Source organism: Crocodylus porosus, unplaced genomic scaffold, assembly GCF_001723895.1.
Source record: "Crocodylus porosus isolate Cpor-Errol unplaced genomic scaffold, CroPor_comp1, whole genome shotgun sequence".
Classification (NCBI taxonomy): domain Eukaryota; kingdom Metazoa; phylum Chordata; order Crocodylia; family Crocodylidae; genus Crocodylus; species Crocodylus porosus.
In genome coordinates this window covers 216,494,204-216,513,491 of record NW_017728886.1, presented here as the reverse complement: position 1 = coordinate 216,513,491, position 19,288 = coordinate 216,494,204, and the positions used below count along the sequence as shown (strand labels likewise).

Genomic DNA, 19,288 nt, shown 5'->3' with positions numbered 1-19,288 from the left:
TGGCACAGTTTTAGCGCCCCACTCCCAAGCAGATACGGACACCTCCCCTTCCATTTCTATTGCCTTAGGTGGGGGAAAGAAGGACCCAACTTGGGTTATTTGTGCCCAAACTAGAAACGCTCTTTTTAAGGCTAGAAATCGTATTCTGAAGGCAACTCCTCCTTGTTCTGGGCTCCAAGCGCTCCAGGGCAGAGCGCTGTTGCCTTGGGGGAAAAAATAGAGCTATTAATTGCTAGGGGCAGCGAAAGCTTTGCACGACTTTACAATCATTTATGGCCGGGGCAATAAAAACTCGGCGCTAGGAGCAGCCTGGTTCAAGGTGTAACGCGGAGATGTTTCGGGTGCCCTTGGCAACTATCTGTGGGCGCTGTTTGTGTTGGCAGCGCGCGCCCTGCCCGGCCCCGGGCCCGGCTGGCGGCCCCCGGGCCCGGCTGCCCCGAGTCCGAGGACGGAGCCGAGCTGGCGGCGCAGATGTGAGAGACGAGCCTGGCTCTCCTGCCCTGGGCGCCGGCCGGCTGAAGCCGGGAGCGGCCTCTCAGCTAGTGCTGACCGCGGGCCCTTCCTTGGGGTCACTCGTGGTCGGGAAGCAACCACGGCTGCCCCTTCCCGCCTGGCCGTTTCAGCCCGGTTTGCGTCAGTCCCTGGCAGCCGGAGAGGGGCCATTCCCGCGTCTGCCGCCCTGAACTTTGGAAGTTGTCGTTGCCACGAGGCAGGGAAATGAACCCGGGCTCGGGGCAGCGCGAGCCCGCTGCCGAGCAACACCCCGCCGTGCCAGAGCACGCCCGCGGCGGCGGCATTGCGAGACCGAGCCGTGCCATCTAGCGGGCACAGGAGAGAACGATGTGCCAGCTGGCTCCGCGCCTCTGCCGAGCCTCCTGCCTCAAGGAAATGAAATGCCTGCCCGGCAAGGGCCCGTCTGCAGCAGACGCTGTCCCTCCGTTTGTCTCCCTCTCCTGATCCAACTCAGACAGAGCAGCCGCCCCCTGCAAATTATTTGCTCAGGGTGGGGGCGGGGGGAGGAGGGAGAGGAAAAGGAGGGGTCATGCCAAATATTTTTGCACAGGCACAAGGGACATGATAGAACTCATCCAGCGTGAGCACAGCCTCACCTGTTGTCAGGTGCTGGCACTTTATCGTCTGTGAAGATCAAAAAACCTCCTGCAGTGGAGCAGTTACACACTACATCCCAGGGGCTATAGAGAAATAAAAAAAGTCATAGAGAAGGAGGGCTGGAAAGGACCTCCAGAGGTCATCTAGTTCAACCCTGCCTGAGGCAGGATCGTCCCTATCCAAACCATGCCATGAAGGAAGTGTTTGAAAATGATTACTGCAGTTTGGTTGTCTTTAGAACTAGAGTCTAGTACTGCATAAAGCGTAGCATGGTGGAAGCTAATGATGTATGTCTGAGAAATCAGAGGGCAGCTATGCAGAGGTGGGATATGGTATTGTGCTCCCTTGTCCAAAGTGGCTGCATCCCAAGTGCAGCTGTGCAGTACATGGCACAGCAAACATGTCTCCAGTGGCACATACCGCACATTCAGCTGTTCTCCTTGCTGAAGGGAGGAGCATGGGAGGGATGGGGGGCAAGCTGATCACCGGATAGCCAGGGGTCAAAAATACCCATGCAAAAAAAAAGCAGTGGTGCACTCAGGCACAGCGTGTGTGGGTCAAAACCAGAGCCTGGCCAGACAGAGCCACACTCCAGCTGCTGGCCACACTCCAAGCAGCAGGATGGCCCTTGCTGCAGCCCCAGGAGTCCCCCAAGACCCAGGTAAGGCTGCTGGAGCCATCCCAGTGCTGGCGCCAGCCTCCTTTGCCCCACCTTGGGTAACCTGCTGCGCTCCAGAGGGTGCGTGGCACAGGCATTCCCAGGGGACAACTAGTGGCAGCACAAGGTGTCTTGCTGTTAATAACCCCTGGGGAACCAAACATCCATGCTCATGTAGACGTGGCCAGCGCATCCTGTTAAACATAGCTGTTCCAATAAATGATAACACCCTAAGAAATCCTTACCTCTCGCATAATTTCTGGACCATCATGGCTACAACATCACTCATACACTACTGTATCCTATTAAATCCTCAGATGAGATTTGTTTTAAAGACAAGTGCATGTTGTAGATATTTGTGATTATGTCTAGGCAGTATAGTACAGTGCTATGCAGATATCCTAACAACTAGCTTATTACTGTGCTTTAAATGGAACAATAACTATAACTAATATTTAGAGATATCACCTGGATTATGTTGCTTAACCCAAGGAAGCCAAAAAGAGACTATCTATGGGATGCTTTATACAACTGGGCAAATAATTCAAAACATTTATTACAACTTTTAGTAAATACGTGAATTAGCATTATTGAGTGTTTACTATTTTAAATAGCAAAATATTTCACAACACTGTATAGCTACTCTTTAAATGCTTGAGTGCATCATTTCTAAAACTACATTACATATTCTGTGAGTTAAAATTTTGTTAATATTTGAGAAACGTATTGTTCTAAGAACCATTTGGTCCCTCCTAACAAGTTGTAAAACACTTCAGATTCATACACAAACATGGTCCAAAGAGTTTGCTTGCACAGCTAATACTGTTTAATCTAGGCTTGCTTCCAGCCTAGATAAATATCGCTAAGACTGCACAATCTATCCAATGTGGACTTCCGTTAAATGATTCAGACTGACATGGTTTGGATTTTTCCCCCATTACTGTCTGATATAGTGCATTGGTTGCTCCTCTAAATTCCCCTGGATCCACAGCTCTAGAAGTTGTGTCAGGAACTCTGGGCAGAGAACATTGTAAATGAGGCAGTTAAAGCCAGAGCTAGAGTGGAAGCATGGCTAAACTGCAGCAGCTATGAACAAGGATTGGCAGAGCTAGTGTGTACACACTGAACCATTAAATTGGTTCTGTCTCACTGGTGCCATTAGGAATGTTTCAATTCTTAGTATAGACTTGACCTAGAAAATTAACTTTTACCAGTTTTGGGGTATCATTTACAGTAGACAAATTAAACTAGTAAATATTCCTAGAAGGTTCAAATTCATAGGTTCAAATACAAAAATGCCCCAACTTCTCTAATCATCTGTTTAAACAGAATGCCTTCCAGCAGCTTTAATTACTCAAGTTAAAGCTTAACTGACAAGCTGACATTTCTTTCCCACAACATTGGTTTTTAGAAAACTCCCAGATTTCACTGTTTCTAGGATCTGATCTGGGAACTATATGATAGATTTTGCAAATTAAATGGTATAAACATAATACAAAATGTAAACAGATTTAGCAAACTGATGTGGCTTCAGCAAACTGTGTGTACTTAAACTGCTTCAGTGTAACCTGTTCAAACACAAACGGCTCAGTTCTTTAGGGAAGATCAGGCCTGAGTGACAGCAGTGGCAGTAGGTAGCTAGGCCTTGTATATTTGTATGTAGTTAGTACATACTCTTATTTGGAGCTCAACTATGTCTTGGTGATTTTCTCACATTCTTAATATTGTGTTCAATGGTATTAGTCTGGCCAGGCAAAAGTTAGGGCAGGGTGGCACTTTTGAGACTCACTCATACAGATATGTATGAGCTTCTGTATGCAATGTCCTACTTCATCAGATGCTATCAATGGATTCTATGGTCTTATAAAATTAAAACCTCTTTCACATTGACAATAAAAATATTGAGCTATAACATGATTTCAATTAAATGTAGTACAGACATTAGCTGAAGTGTAAATATTCTTGTATAAGAGATGACCTCATGCTATTTAAAACATTAAAAGTGAATGTTGCTTCTTAGCCAAAAGGTCAAGAAGCTATTTTAGTATTTTAAACTTAATACAAACCTAAAAGCTTAATTTAAAATAAAAACCTAATTCTAGAAACAAACTTAGCACAGTACTTTTCTAGGTGATGTGTGTGTTCACTTGGTACATTATTTGTAACATTAATGTACTAGGCAACCACAAAAACATGAAAAAATAAGGATACCATATACAAAATGATATCATGCAATATACATAATATACAAAATGATATTAAATAGAAAAAAGTCCCTATTTTATTGCAGTGCAGCCATCTTACTTCTACTTAATGGATTTTCATTATTGATGTAGTTTTTGTTCTGCTGAGTTACTGACCTAAATGTTTTTAGGAATGGGACATATCAAATAATATCTGTGTCAATGGACAGTGTCCTAAAGAATTCTAAATGCTTAGAACATTATAAATGTTTTGAGACAATTGTTATAGATAGCTTTGCTAGGGAAACCTTGTAGCATTATACCTGTATAGTTAAATTAGTGTCATATGTTCTTGGGAATGAGAACAAAAATATAACAGAAATTAGGAGTAGTCACGGATGGAAGAAACAGGGATGCAGCACCCAGGATTAAATTACCACTTCAAGGTCATAGCTAGCTGTCTCCATCAAATTTAAAAGGCATGTGGGGAAAGAGTACTTTGAAAGGGAATCCCTACACCTGTGTGGGATGCAGCTGTAGGGGATGCCCTTGGGAAGCAAGTATTTTTGTGCTGTGTGGGCTAACACCTCCATGTCACATTGGGCTGGATTCTATGTGTGACCAGCATTTATAACGTGTACATTTATAATTTTGTATTTTATTTTCAGAAGGGTTGTGTGTTGTTTTTATATTTATGAGTTCCATGTAAGAACATGGTTTAGGGACATAGTTCAGTTTCTTATGTTACAGTGGACTGTATTTTTTAATTTGGTAAGATTCAGGATAGGACAATCTAAAGGGAGGAAAAAATGGTTCAGTAGTTAAGGCAACATCATAAGAGATGAGAAATCTAGGTTAAAGTCCCTGATTCATGAAAGACTTGCTATGTGATTTTTCTCTTAGCCCGTTTAGGCTTCAGGAAAATTGAACTTTTCTAACTGGGAGGCAAGTTGCAAGGATAACGTGTGCAAAATGCTCAGATAATATAGTAATTATCCATATAAATGCCTTAAAATAAATAGGGTAGATTAACTAGTAGGCACAGTGGGGCCTCACTCTGGAAGTCAGGCAGTAATATTAGTAGCTTTATCACATACAAGCAGGAATGGGTGCTGTGCATCTCAGATCTAGGCCAGGCACTCATCTACAGTTAGCACAGCTGATAACTTTCTTTCTGGGCTCTGAAATGAACTAGGTGCATTGAGACATGTTCTTTTAAGAACCTGTGCATATATGGCAGACCTAGAAGCATACAAAAAATGCCAGATTCCTCAGCTATCATCCTGTCTGGCTCCAGAGTTTCAAGAAGTGAATTCCGTACCTGCCCTCACTAGTTCCACACTCATCTGCATCACCTCCTAGCTTCCCATGCCAGGTAGCCTGGCATGGGATGGATTGTGAAAAGATGATGTGCAGCTGCTTAAGAGTAGCTGTCTTTTCTGATACTGAAGTTAAGCCTAGAATGTGAAACCAGTTTTTGCTAACATTTTCCAAGGGTTTTCTGCTTTTGGAACAGTGTGAACTCTCAAATCACTGAATTGTTCAGATTGGAATGGAGAGGAAATTATAAGGACAATACAAGTTGTTTTCATGTTCTTGTAAGAGTGGAATACATAATATATGCAGGCCATAGACAGATCTAGGAATTCAAAAAGCAGAGTACAAGAGATGTGGCTGGTGTCACAAGGTTGGCTGCAGCTCTCGCACCTGGAAGGGCACCAGGGCAACAGCTTGCAGGGACTTGAGTTCCCAGTTCTCACCCCTGGAAGGTCACCAGGGCAACAGCTCGCAGGGACTTGACTGAGTTTCTGAAGCAGGTAATAAATCCCTCCAAGCACTCCCCAACTTTCCGTATCCCCTCCCCTACAGTTCAGGAACCTCCACTTCCCTCCCATTCCTTCCCCTCTCCTCCAGGGGTTGCTGTCCCTGGCTGACTTGGGGGCAGGAAGCAGGTACCCTCCCACTGCTGCTATTGCTGCTGCCTGACACCCTATACAGCTGTTCTGTGCAGAGCCAGCTGGATGAGAACAGGAGTGGTCCCCGGGCTTCCCTTGCCTCTGAGTCAGCTGGAGACAGCAACAGCAATGGGTGGGACCCCACTACTTCACCTGCTCCTTGTTTGATGCCCTCAGAGTATTCTACTCTTGGACTTCATAGAGGACCAAGGTGTCTGGGGCTGAGAGGAACTGGATCCACCTCACCCTGGATCTGTCCCTGACAGAGGCATCTTTTAACCAGCATTGCATCATTATTCATGTAACTTCTTCTAGCTCAGACGATTAGTTTTCAATAAATGAAAATGTGTAGAATAAAATTTATAGCTGTAATGCATATATGACTTCTTCTGGGCCTAAACTGAAATAATTACGATAGTCAGAGAGTCAGGATATTTCACAAAGTCAGTATCCACTGGGGAAGTGGAGCAACAGAAGATGAGCAGGCTTCCATTTTCCTACCCCCAAATCCCCAAATCAAATGCAGGTCAATTTTTGAGGCTTGAGTAGAAGACACTTAGAAGAAGAAATAGTACACATTTTCCTAATCCCATCTCTGCATATGTAATACAGAAATAAAAACTCCCATGGTCTGAAATAGTTTGTGTGTCTTATATTTTGCTATAGAGTAGGTATAATGTAAACTCCATTTTATTTCTCTGTAAATGTCAGGAGAGCATAAATCAATAATAGAGTAGTAACTATGCAATTAGCTCATGTCACCCCTGTACCTTCACATTAGCATCACTGAGAGTGATATTACCCTTTCAGTGACCTCACTGAAAGCAATAACATCCTTTTCTGCTAAAGTTAATTTTTTTAAGTGAACTTAATGCTCCTGAAAGGTGATGGATTGACAGCCCTAGAAAGCTAAGTCCCCTATTTAGCCACAGTGTGGTCTATAGCCATAGCATGAGCTACTTTTCCACATTGTCCTTGTGACCCATTTCTTTTCCAAGGGGTGGAATATAGCGTTTAGTATTCAGATTCCTTTCACCTTTACTGTTTGGGTTTAGACCTAACAAAAATACCAATTGTTAAGGGAGCTTTTATTATATTACTATTGTCATTTAGTAACCAGAGTAAGAACATTTGCTCATTTTAGATTCCCTTCCTTTAATCAGTATTGACATGAGTTAGAGTTGAACCACAAAACTTCAGGTGAAGGAGTATTACATTACTAATCCCTTGAGCCATGCAATTTATAGGAAGCCATCTAAAACCAGTTCAAAGAGTATCTGGAAGTACTTGAAATAACTAAGGACATTTTGGCAAATATAATGTTAATGAGCTACTGGTAAACTAATCCTGGAAGAATTAGAGCCCCCAAGACCTGGAATAGACTCCCTCCAGAAGTGGTGCAGGCACCTACTTTGGACTTATTCAAGAAATGTTTGGATGCTTATCTTGCTGGGATTCTTTGAGCCCAGCTGACTTCCTGCCCCTGGGGCAGGGGGCTGGACTTGATGATCTTCGAGGTCCCTTCCAGCCTTAATGTCTATAAAATCTATGAGTTATGGTTTCTGTGAAAAGTGGAAAAAAATCTACTCAGTGAATAAATAAAATACAGTTTCTTAAACCAATAATTTGATTAATTTTGCAATTATACCTGTGCATGTAACATCACAATGCAGTACTAATCAAGTCAGAATAGGGCTAGGTATAGACGTTCAAAAAGCTCAAGGCAGCATCACTCAAACCTATGCAGGTTTCTGTAAGCACCCTACTTTATGTTGGGACCAAACAGAACACAGTTTCACTCTTTGGTGGGGGAGGCACAGAGGTGCGTGCACTGGCCAAGGCCAGCAGTTTGGGGAACTGACTTGCGGCCTCCCCAGGCTCCTGGAGATTGCAGAGCACTCTCAAGTCACCAACAGGCATCTCCAGCCTGGTCTGCTCCCTGTCAATGTACTGGCTCTGAGGGAGGATGGAGGTCTCTCAGTGGGCTTCCATACACTCATGGAAAAATCTTAGTGTCTTTTTCCCCAACCCTCCCCCTGTGAGTCAGTGCAGTGCCAGGGAGCTGGGTGGGCTGCAGATGCCTGTCACTGATGCTGACTGGTGATGGAGGGGTACGGGGAGTGGAAGTGGTGCTCAGTCATGTCCAGTTCCCTGACACTGCACTAGCTTCCAGGGAGCATGGGGTCTCTCGGTGGGTGTGTGGAAGCCCACTGAGAAACCCCCCATTCCCTCCCCCGCAGGAGCAGGTGCAGAGGCAGGGAGCCATGATGGCTGCAGATGCCTGTCCTTGAGCTGACTGGGGGGTGGGGGGAAGGGGCTCAGCCATGCCCAGCTCCCTAGCACTATGCCTGCTCCTGGGGGAGCCTGGGGATCTCTCAGTGGGCTCCTGCACACCCACCCAGGGACCTCATGTCCCCCAGGGCTAGGGACAGACATTACACTGAGTTTAAGTGATCAGAAACAGTGATCCTGCTGCATAACCTTGAGTAAGTCTTCCTGTATTTCTATTCTTCATCTGTAAAAATGGATGATAATACTAGTCTACCCTGTGGGGTACTATGAAAATAATGACAAAAAAATTCAAGGTGGTCTGACATGTTAACAATGGGGGAGCCACACAGTATCTAAGATGGTTGTTCCTGGATTCTTATAAGCCCAAATCATTAGCGGGCACTGCCTTCTGCAATTATGGCTCCATAGAAATTTTAGCAGGGCAATTTCAAAGAGTGGGTTCTATGCCTATTGTAGTTTTTGATCTCTCTGTCAAAACTGCTACTGACTTGAATTGAAGTCAATATTTGTAATGCTTCTATCATAGTAATTTTTATAAAGCTGTACCTTCTGTTCTGCAAAAGGATTGTTAACTCCAGTTTTCCCTTGGGTGATATAGCATCATATAGAATGTGTTGGGTTTATTTGAATGACAGGAACAGAGATTTGAGATTTTCAAAACTGGTAGGGGTTTAGATATAGCTCGTTTGCTAAAGTTTCTGGGAGGTGCATGTTCAAATCCCTCAGATTACTTGGAAAGCCTTAGGTCTAGCTAAAATATATACACTTCTGGTATCAACTCTTTCATCCATAAAAAAATAGTCTGATGAAGTGAAACACTATTACTATGGCCCCAGCTGTATCTGAAGCTATACTTTTCAGTATACCCAGGTCATTGATCCACTCCTAAAAGGTTCACCAGCACTGACAAACTGTGAAGTCAAAGTTACTGAACCATTAGCTATTAATTATTCCAGATAGTGAACCCATCCAGGCATTTAAAAAGTACCGAAAGACCCTTTGCTAGGTCACATTTTGTTGACATTTTTCTCAGCTGTATCCATTCTGATCTCCTCTAAGATATTCTTATGAGCTGATACCTCTTCTTTTGTTTAACCCTAATCACTGCTGAGAAAGTGTTATTGCAATAGTATCACATGGGGAAGTTAAAACAACATAGCTTAGTGACCTGTGGTATATTTTTTACACTATTTAATAAAGACCTAGGGATGCCTTGATGAGTTAAATCCTTTCAGACATTTTCACTACAGTCTGGAGTAGTCCACTGCATCTAAAGTGCCAGTTGAAACTGTTGAATATCTTTTCGATCTCTTTCCAATTTCTTTTCCTCATCAGTTATGATAACATTGACATTATGTCAACCTTCTTTTGAAAATTTATTCCTACAAATAGTCTCCTTGAGGTCATGAATTTTCTGATATCAAAATTAACAAAATGATGCACATGTAGGCCAGTACCAAATTTTATGAGCACAGAGCAGGACAATGGCAATGGACAACATCATAATATTTTATTAAATGACAGTGAATTACTGAACTCAGTTGCCAAAGGAGAAGTCTCCTGTAAGGATAAATGTAACACTGGTTAAATCTCAAAAAGTTTTGAGGTTTACTTAACAATTATCTGAAGCTCTTTGGTCTTCAAATATATTAAACAAGTGCTCTTTTCTGAGATTTCAGCTGTTTTTGTTTCTAGTCAATCCACATATACTCCACAGGCTTCTGGTTCACCCATGACATTTCATCACATTTGCTTCTGTCTGCAACTAGAGTTGAACAAAAACATTATATAATAACCTGCTCTTTTTAATTTCCAGAAAAGGTTTGGTTCAAGTTTCAGATGAGAATGTAAGTCACATCTTTATTAGATGACAATGCATTTGCACATAGCTAAAATTTCAAGATGAAAACTGGTTTTGTGACAAATTTGGTCCCAGTCCTGCTTATATGGAAATCAAAGGCAAACTCTTAAAGAATTCAAGTAGAACAGGACCAATCCCCTTTTTAGCATGGCAGAATGCCAATGCCATATTAAATGAATTAAAAAAAAACATACTTCAACACATGGCTTACTATGACCTCATTCTGAAAGGAGTTGGGAACCCTTAAGTTTGAGAGATGTTGTAAATATAAAATGAAGGTTCACAAAACCCTTCAGGACAAAGTTTGCTATGGTTCCACTCCAGTTCATCTTAGCAATGTAGGCTAGGGACAGAAATTACACATAAACTGGTATAACTGATTGGCAACCAGTTCAAATCAGTAGCACAGCAGGGCTAAATACAGTCAGAAAGTGTGAGGCTGAATCAATTCAATCTTTGCATATTAATCTAAGCTGCATAGATTGAACTGATAAGCAAGTGAATAGGCATTCATTTTCAATTCCAGAAATGCAGCCACATGCTTTCTGTGGCCCAGACCAAAAGTCAGAAGTCAATAGAGCACACCTCCCTGCTCTGCAGGACGAGACAGCTTGGGCCATGGCTAGCCCACCTACCCCGCGAGTGGTGGAGGTTGCAGGGGATGTGCAAAGCATCCTGGGATGTTGAGGGACCATGAGTTAACTTGAATCTGGAGGAGATCTGGCACAGAAGTTCAATACACTGATTTCACCTATATCAGTTAGGTCTGATACTGCATCCATCCAGGTTTATCTGAAACCAGTTTCAGCCATTTTGAAAGTGTATGTGCACTGAACTTCTGCTGTATTATACATTTGAATCAGTTTCCAGTTACTTTTACTGGCTTATGTGTAATTTTTGTTCCTAGCCCAGAAATTCAGAGTATATAAACTGAACTCAAAATGGCTGAAACTGGTTTAAGATAAACCTGGTTGGATGTAGTATCAGACTTAACTGATTTAAGTTAAATTCATTTATTGAACTTCTGACCTGGATCCCCTCCAGATTCACGTTAACTCTCAGTCCCCAAAGCTGTTTTGCACCTCCCCCGACAAACATCCTTCACAGGGTAGGTGAGCTACTACTTTCTTTGCCCAAGCACTCTGCTCCAGCTCAGCAGGGAGGCATGCTCTAACAGCACCCCTGCACCAGCTCCTGGCCTGAGCCACTGCAGACATGTGGCTGCATTTCCAGAATCAAAAGTGAATGTCTTTTCACTTGCTTTACACAGCTTAGACTAACCTGTAAAGATTGACTCCATTCAGCTTTAAGCTTTTTGATTGTCAGTACTTAGCTGTAAAGTGTCCCATTGATTTTTAAAGGGACTTGACCAGTTAGCAACTGGGAGTGAGGGGGTGTCCCCCACGGCCAATCTCACCAACTGGGAAGTGGCTACAATGCTTCCAGAAGTGGCCACAGCGCTTCATCCGGCACTCCCACTCCCTGGATGGGGCTTACAGGAGGGGCACAGGTACTCTCACCTGCCCCCGTGGCCATCGCCTAAGCCACCCCCATATACCCACTATGTGTCACCACTGGCCAAAGGGACTTAGGTACCCAACTCACAGTAAAATTCAATGGAGTCACATAACTTGCTTAAGTTCTTTTAAAAACCCCTTGTAGAAGAGGATGTTTTAAAGAGAGTTAGATTCCATAATAGTAAGTGTAGCATGAAAGTTTAGACAGAGAAAGATACAGTGGGCACATCTACATGAGATGTTTACTGCAGAGATGCCTAATTAGCTCTGCAGTAAATGTCTTGGTATCTACACTTGCTGGTTCATTAGGCTGGAGTTAACTAATAAACTTTGCAGCCATTTTTAGCAATGCATGTGTAGATGCTGATATGGCGGGCTGGGGCACAAGGGTACTTCAGAGTAGGGGCTACATACCAGCTAGCCCTGCACTGGAGCACCTTTGTACCCCAGTCAGCCTCTGCACAGCATGTTGCACTGGGTCAGAATAGCCCCTGGCTGGCAAGCTGGCCCCCCAGGCCCTCTGCCAGCTGGGGCTACTCTGACCAAGCTCACATGCTGCAATCCCAGGCGCATGTGTAAACACAGTACCCAGGAGCAATACACTCCAGTGCTATAAGCACTGGAGTTTATTGAATGAGATTATATGAAGCTATTAAAAGAGACTATTTGCTTTGAATTTCAGTGTAACAATGTTACAAATTCCAGGTTGCTAGAAAAAGCATGCACTACAGAAGTTATGAAAACATTGCCAAATGGTAAATAATGTTTGTGAAAAGAAATTGCTCAGGTGTATTTTTCACAGTAAACACTAGATGGCCATATGGGCTTTTTCTTGTTCTTGCCATGTTTTAAAATGTAATTATAAAAAAGGGTCTATGGTGCTTGTGATGACCATTAATAACATAGCATTCGGAAATCTCTCTCAAGGACTGTAATACATGTTGTGCTGATTGCAGATATGGTAAGAATTATACAATTATATAGTGTAGCTGAATATTTTATATTGTATCCCACAAGGGATCCAGTGGAAATAATTCATACAAATATCTTAATATAGAAAATGAAAGATGTTTAAAGAAATTTCTATAATTCACCTTTCAAGGTATATCTCTGTGCTTCACTGTAATTTGTTTTGATTAATAAGAGAGTTTGATGGCATAAACAAACAATTATATTAATATATTGGTCATCTCCATCCTGAAAAACCTTTTAGAATCATCATACAAGGATCTGAGTATGATAGACGTGTTGCACTGCCAGGCTGGAGACAGTTTTAAAGTAGAGTTTTAAACTCAGTACCCAAAACCAAACACAGTTTGCTTGCAGCCCATTGTTGCTGAGTCCTTTTTGGGACACACCACATTTTACTTCTTCTGCCACACCGCACCCTGCTTCCCATAAAGTGCCCCCTTAGACCTTTTCAGCAGACCTCAGATCCTTAAAAAAGACAGGGTACAGGTAATTATACCCCTGACATTTTCTTGAAAGTGTTACACCCCTCTCATAAATGTAATGCTGTCCCAACATTTCTTTTAAAATATAATAGTCAATCCCTGCCTTTGACTTCTTAGCAATAGTCCATCACTGTTTTGTCAGCTGAGTATTTTTTTCACTCTCCTTTTTCATGTGCTCCAGACCAAAGGTGGAAACTTCTGTATGCCTTCTCAGTTTATCTCCCATTAAGCAGAGAGTTTCTGTGATTATTATAGTTTCACTACTCAAAAAATAGATGGTTCTGAATAGTTTAAATTCTCAAAAGTATTCATACCTCTTTATGAAATAGCAGTTTCTATATGACCCATGACATAACTATGCCATTCAAGGCACTGAGCATATGATAAACTATTTATCAAAATATCTACTGAATAAACATAATCACAAATTGTCCAGAACTATAAACTGGATTTAATCCAGTGTTTATACCATAACTCAAAGTTATTTTGTTTATTCATATCATCACTGTTATGGATGGAATACCACATACTACAATTGGCCAACCTCAAGTGTCAGTAGATTGTTTTAGTGATTTACTTTCTCATGCACAATTGCCTTCAGGTTCAATAGGGTTGTTCTGGCTTTATATTTGAATTGTCACTATGAGTGTTATATCAGTCCAGTCAACAGCATCCAAGTTTCCAGGTTCACCATCTTCCTTTGAGGGGGGCAAGCTGTTCTCAGGCTAAGCAGCCCTGGAACTGCGGGGAGCCCCGGTCCTTCCTTTTGCAGCAGTGATGCCCTGCCTAGGCAGGGTGCTGGTAAGCAGGCCCCTCACCACCTTTTTTAAATCCTGCCAGGGCTTCCAGTGCCCTGTGCATGATCCCTTCCGCCTTCACTGGCCACCAGCACACCCAGCCACCCTCCTGCCTCCTTCTCACACTGCTCCAGGGTTAGCCCATTCCTGGGTGGTCCCAGGCAGCAGGAAGGCAGTGGGGACAGTACACAGGGTGCTGGAAGCCTGCCAAACCTCTTGCTACTTTTATTTCCCCTGCAGAGCCTGCCCACATGAGCTGTGGGGGGCCCTGTGGATGGATGTATAACTGCAATTTGTTACATAGCAAACTAAAATACATCAGAATGTGTTTTAGTTGGATACATAATGAGGTAATTTAATTTGCTATAGACTGCAGCACGTGTACAGTGTGATGAAATTAAAGTGCAATATACCAATGTACATGTAAAGTGTAATGTTATTAGCAATTAAATTGCTAAAAAGGGCAATTACATCACATGTACAAGTGCCCTTACTTCCAACTACAACATCATTTCTCTCTCCTCAGTAAGATCTCAATGTGCCTGATCTTGCTATTCTCCCATTAACCCAGTCCATGTTACTGAAAGATTCCTGACAAGTGCACTTTTGTTTGCATCATTGATGGAAGGAAACAAGTACATTTATATTAAACTAAGTAGGACTGTAATCCATTCATGCAGACACATGGGGTAATTAAGATTTTGAGGTGACAGCTTTGTTTGGCCATTAACCTTAAAGGATAGCCCTTTCTTAACCGTAGACAAAAAATAATTAAGATTTACTTCCTAACCTATTTAGTACATCTTGACTTAGAGGGGAAAATTGTCTGTCTGGTATGGGGGCGGAGGCGGTTAATTAATTTTCTGATGCACAGTACTGTTGACTACTCTCCATTATCTGAACATGTACTTCTGTTGGTTAAGAATTTTTGATTTTGTGATCCATTCTTTATTTAGGGGATCCCAAAGAGATTCTTTTCCCTTTTTATAAAGTAGAGGAAGCACTGATAGTCAAGTCTTCTGCACAGATTATTGGTTGTGTAACTTGATATGTCCTTACATTTGGGATCTGACCTATGTCTCCATCCCCATGGAAGAACAATTTGAACTACTGTTTCAGCATCTGGTGAAGCTTTTGCAAATCATTTGCAATTTGATTAACGGCTTAGGGTTACTGCTGGCTGAAAATGAACATGATCATCCTTTTTGTTTAGGAGTTGTTTCCTTTTTTGCTAATTTAGTCCTTTGTCCTTGGTACAACTGCCTTTGAAAATTATGCAATCTGTAAAGCTTTTTGTCTGCTGAATATATTTTGGATGTTCATATTTTATCTGCCACATGTCCCAGCCCCATTCATCCCTTCCATATAATGTCTGTTTGATCACACATCACTAGTTATACTCTTTTATGTATTTTGATTGGTTTAGTGCCTTATGTCAAAGTTCTCAGTCCCTTCTGACTCAAATATTGCTTTTAAATTTTCAGTACCTAGGACTGAATGAACTACATATGTTATCCTAGGCTTAGAGTGTGGTTGTAGTTGTGATGACCCAGGAAATATGTAAAAAACAAGGTTTTTCTTTGTATGAAATCTTTTATTGGACCAATTATATAGTTGGGATAGATGTTAGATAAGTTTGGTGCCACAAATTGTTCTATACAGCCCATTTTCTATTTCCAATAATTCTTCAGGCATTTTAATCACCAGTGTCCCATGTGACTTGAGTTTTAACTTTCTTAAGGAAACATACACATATCTTTCCAAATTTGCTACATTTTTTAGATATAGACTCATACACTTCATTTCTATTCACTTGAGTTTCTCCTGCATGGCATCGTTATATCCAAGGTATGTCTAATGTGAATAAGCTAGGTACCTAGAAACTATAGATATACGAGTATGGCATTCTGCCCAGGCTAACTGGAATTAGCCTAGGCAGAGTAGCTTAGGTAGGCTGGGTATCTCTGGACATTGTACTGTGTAGACAGAGATGGTGCTCTTAACTCCCACCTCTCAATCAGTGGTTATAAACCTTCCTTCTGCCAAATTGTCTCTAGACGCTCTCTTCTCTGTGGTTGCCTGCCTGCACATCTCCTAGTATCAGTAGGAAAATGCTAATAATCAGGGATCTGGATTTTCCTTTTCCCACAGGAAAAAAGAGAAAAACATGGATTTTCCTTTTCCCCCAAGAAAAACACAGATTTTTTATTTTAATGGAGAAACGAGGGGTTTGCTGTTTTGCAAAGAGTTCTCTGCAGGCCAACAGAGTTCCAACCAGCAAGGGGCTAGGGGGAGTGGGAGGAGGGCAGCCAGCAGGGGGCACCATGTTTTTGTATGCACATGGCTGCTAGGCAGCCTGGAGAGAAGGCTCCCACAGTTAAGTCTGGCAGGAGTGGGGGATTGAGGCAACAATATACAGCTGCAGGGTCCTGGCAAGGAGGGGAATGGGGCTGCAGGTGGCTCATCTGGTGTGCAGTGGGGGCACAGGGATCTGTGGACCCGAGTGGGCATATGTGGGCACCAGCAGGGTCCAGGGAGCTGTGGTTGGGGATGAGAGACACCAGCAGGGCTGTGGGTGGGGAGTGAGGGACACCAGCAGGGCTGGGGGGACTGTGGGTGGGGAGTGAAGGGCTCCAATGGGGCTGGGGGGCTGTGGCTTGAGAGTGATGAGCCTGGACCAGTGTCCTGGTGAGCTAAGATGGAAAGGGAAGCTCTGATTTTCCATGATAAAAAAACACAAACTCAAATATCAACATTTTCAGGTATTTAGAATTTATTTTGTTATAGCGACTGAGGCAAAGATGGGCTTCCAAACTGCTTTAAAATTGTAAATATATCAATAAAACATTGTATTCAATTGATACCTATATATATAGTGGCATTTCATTTTAATCACAGATTTTGGGCTTTTAATCAGAGAATTTGCAATTTTTATCAAAGACTGCAATTTTTTTTATCAGGGAAAACTAGGATCCCAGCTAGTAATTCAGAATTTTAAGAACTTGTATTAATTTTGGGTATCATATCTCCAATTACTTTACTTCCCTTATCTCATTTATCAGTGATTCAATATCTGAATCAACTTTTCCCTTTGGAGGAGGTAACTGTTACATCCTCTGACCTGTACTTGGTATACACTACGTGTGTCTACTTGAGACATTTAACTGCACAGTAGTGTAGTTTACTGTGAAGTAAGCATGTGCATCTACACGTAGCAAATCCAAGTAGCAAATTTACTTTCAATTAGTAATGGAGCAGTAGTGCTCATGTAGATGACTGACCGGGAGCAAAGCCGCTTTTGGTCAGCCATCCACCAGAGGGTAGCAGATTTCTCCCTGCAGATTTCTCCCTGGGGGGGCAGAGCTGGTGCTGGGAGCTCCCTGCCGGTGGGGGCTGGGAAACTTGTTCTCCACTTAGCTCCACAGCATGGAGCTGGGTAGAGGAACAAGCTGGAGAACTTCAAGGAGCTGAGCAGGGAACAAGATCTCCAGCCCCCTCCAGCAGGGAGCTCCCAGCACCAGCTCCACACTGAGGGCCAGGACTGGGAGACCCTTGTCTTCTAATGCAGGCCCCACAATCGAGAAGCTGGTGCTGGGAGATAAGGATCTCCTAGTCTCTGTCTTCCTGATCACAATGGCAGAACAGGGGGCTTGGAGCTTCCTGCGGTCAAGGCAGGGGGGAATAGTTCCTGCCCCAGCTTCTGCGGGGCAGGGAGAAATCTCCCATCCATAGTGAGTGCTGACCACATTCATGAAGCTGAGCAGAGAAGAAGCTCCTCAGCCTGTTCCCAGCCTAGTTCTGCACTTGTAGAGCTGAGTGGGGAACAAGCTCCCCAGTGTGTTCCCCACCAAGCTCTGAACTTGCAGATCTGAGCGGGGAACAGGCTCCACAGACTCTGTGCCACATGTGGGTTGGGGGATGGGAACTGTCCTGGTCAGGGGTAGCTCCCAGCCCCGTGCCCCAATCAGGTGATCAAGGCATGGGGCTTGGAAAGAGCTACAGGGGTTGGGTAGGTCCCAGGCTCCTGCTCCAATCTGCTGGTGGCGAAGCTAGCAGTGAGCTAGCTGTTAGCTGCTCTACCAGTCCATCGGAGCAGGAAGGTAGGACCTGCCCCTCCGCTGCAGCTCTTTCCAAGCTTCCTGTCCCTGATCAAGGAGCCAGGGCCAGGAGCACCCTGCTGCTGGGGCAGGGAGCAGGGTAATGTCCCAGCCTGGCCAGGAGACCAGGGAATGCTCACTGCCTAGTACTCCCCCTCATGGCAGTAGGGGCCCATTGCATGGCCCTAGGAAACAGAAGCAGTTTGCTGCTATTGGCAGCAAACCTGCTCTCAGTTCCCTACATGTGTAAATGCCTGCCCACAAACATTTTCTTGCAAGTAGTTTACGCATGAGTAAACTGATCCTGGATCAAATAAATGCATGTGTAGATGCACCCACTGATTGCATAGAATTACTTATGATTATCACCTTAACATGTGTTCTATACCCCAGCTTCCACTTGGGTACTTAAATAAGGCTAGATCACACTATCCATAAGTTGTTCTGTAACCTTATTAGGACTGAATGAAGAAACATGCTTTGGACAGGGACAGGGACTGTACCTTAAGTCAAAGTTGTCATCTTGTTAGCAAACAATAGTTCCTGTCTCAGCTCAAGTGCTCAGACTAATAAATCATGATGTGGATCCCAAGAGCTGCAGCTCTCAGATGCATCTTTTTCACCAGTGGGTTCATCTTTTTTATAGTGGGTTCTGTTTCTTGGGGTGAGGGTAACACTTTCACAGGGGGGTTTCTATTACATTTTTTCATTCTTTCCGAGAATGTTTTTCAGTCAATAATTTTAGCATACCATTTCCAAATTGCCTGTCCTTCAGCAACCTGAGTGGGTGCATCTCCATGAGATGCTACTGCGCAGCAGTTATTGCACAGTACTTGTATAAGCAAGTATTAAATAAATGCACAGTAACTGGAGTTACTGTGCAGTAGTGCTGGCAAACACCTTTTAAGTAATGCTATTGTGCAGTAGCCTAATATTATTGCATAATACCATGTTGGCATAGTTTTTGTCACGCAACACTACTGTGCAGTAGTATCAGGCTATTGCACAGTCAACATCTCATGCAGAAGTGCCCAGTATATATCTGTATTTTGCTGTAGTATTGAGGTGTAAAATCTTACCTGTTAATTACAGCAATGTACACCTTCCCAGATTTTCTATTTTTTTATTCTTTATTATTTAAGTAACTTCTTAGTTCTTATACATTTGCTTTTTTGCAGCAATTTTTCTATGATTTGTCCCAGAACCTGCCAGACTGAGAGGCTGGTATAAAGTCTTCCTATCTCTATTTGACAGCCTTCTAACTCCCTCCCAACAAACATAGTTTCATAGTTTCATAGTAGCTAGAGTCGGAAGGGACCTAGGTAGATCATCTAGTCCGACCCCCTGCCTTGGCAGGAAAGAGC

The 19,288-nt window shown here is 43.1% G+C and overlaps 2 long non-coding RNA genes across 2 annotated transcripts in view; one reads left to right on the top strand and one right to left on the bottom strand.

The window, feature by feature from the left end:
- The first annotated feature begins 1,730 nt into the window (after positions 1-1,730).
- LOC109319702 overlaps positions 1,731-19,288 on the top strand; it is a 26,004-nt gene continuing 8,446 nt past the window's right edge. The window contains exon 1 of the long non-coding RNA XR_002103601.1: positions 1,731-1,771. This is a non-coding gene — a long non-coding RNA (uncharacterized LOC109319702). The remainder of the gene's footprint in view (positions 1,772-19,288) is intronic.
- LOC109319696 overlaps positions 9,695-19,288 on the bottom strand; it is a 24,076-nt gene continuing 14,482 nt past the window's right edge. Inside the window, exons 3-4 of the long non-coding RNA XR_002103598.1 lie at positions 10,254-10,473; positions 9,695-9,963 (exon numbers count right to left, since the gene is read on the bottom strand). This is a non-coding gene — a long non-coding RNA (uncharacterized LOC109319696). The remainder of the gene's footprint in view (positions 9,964-10,253; positions 10,474-19,288) is intronic.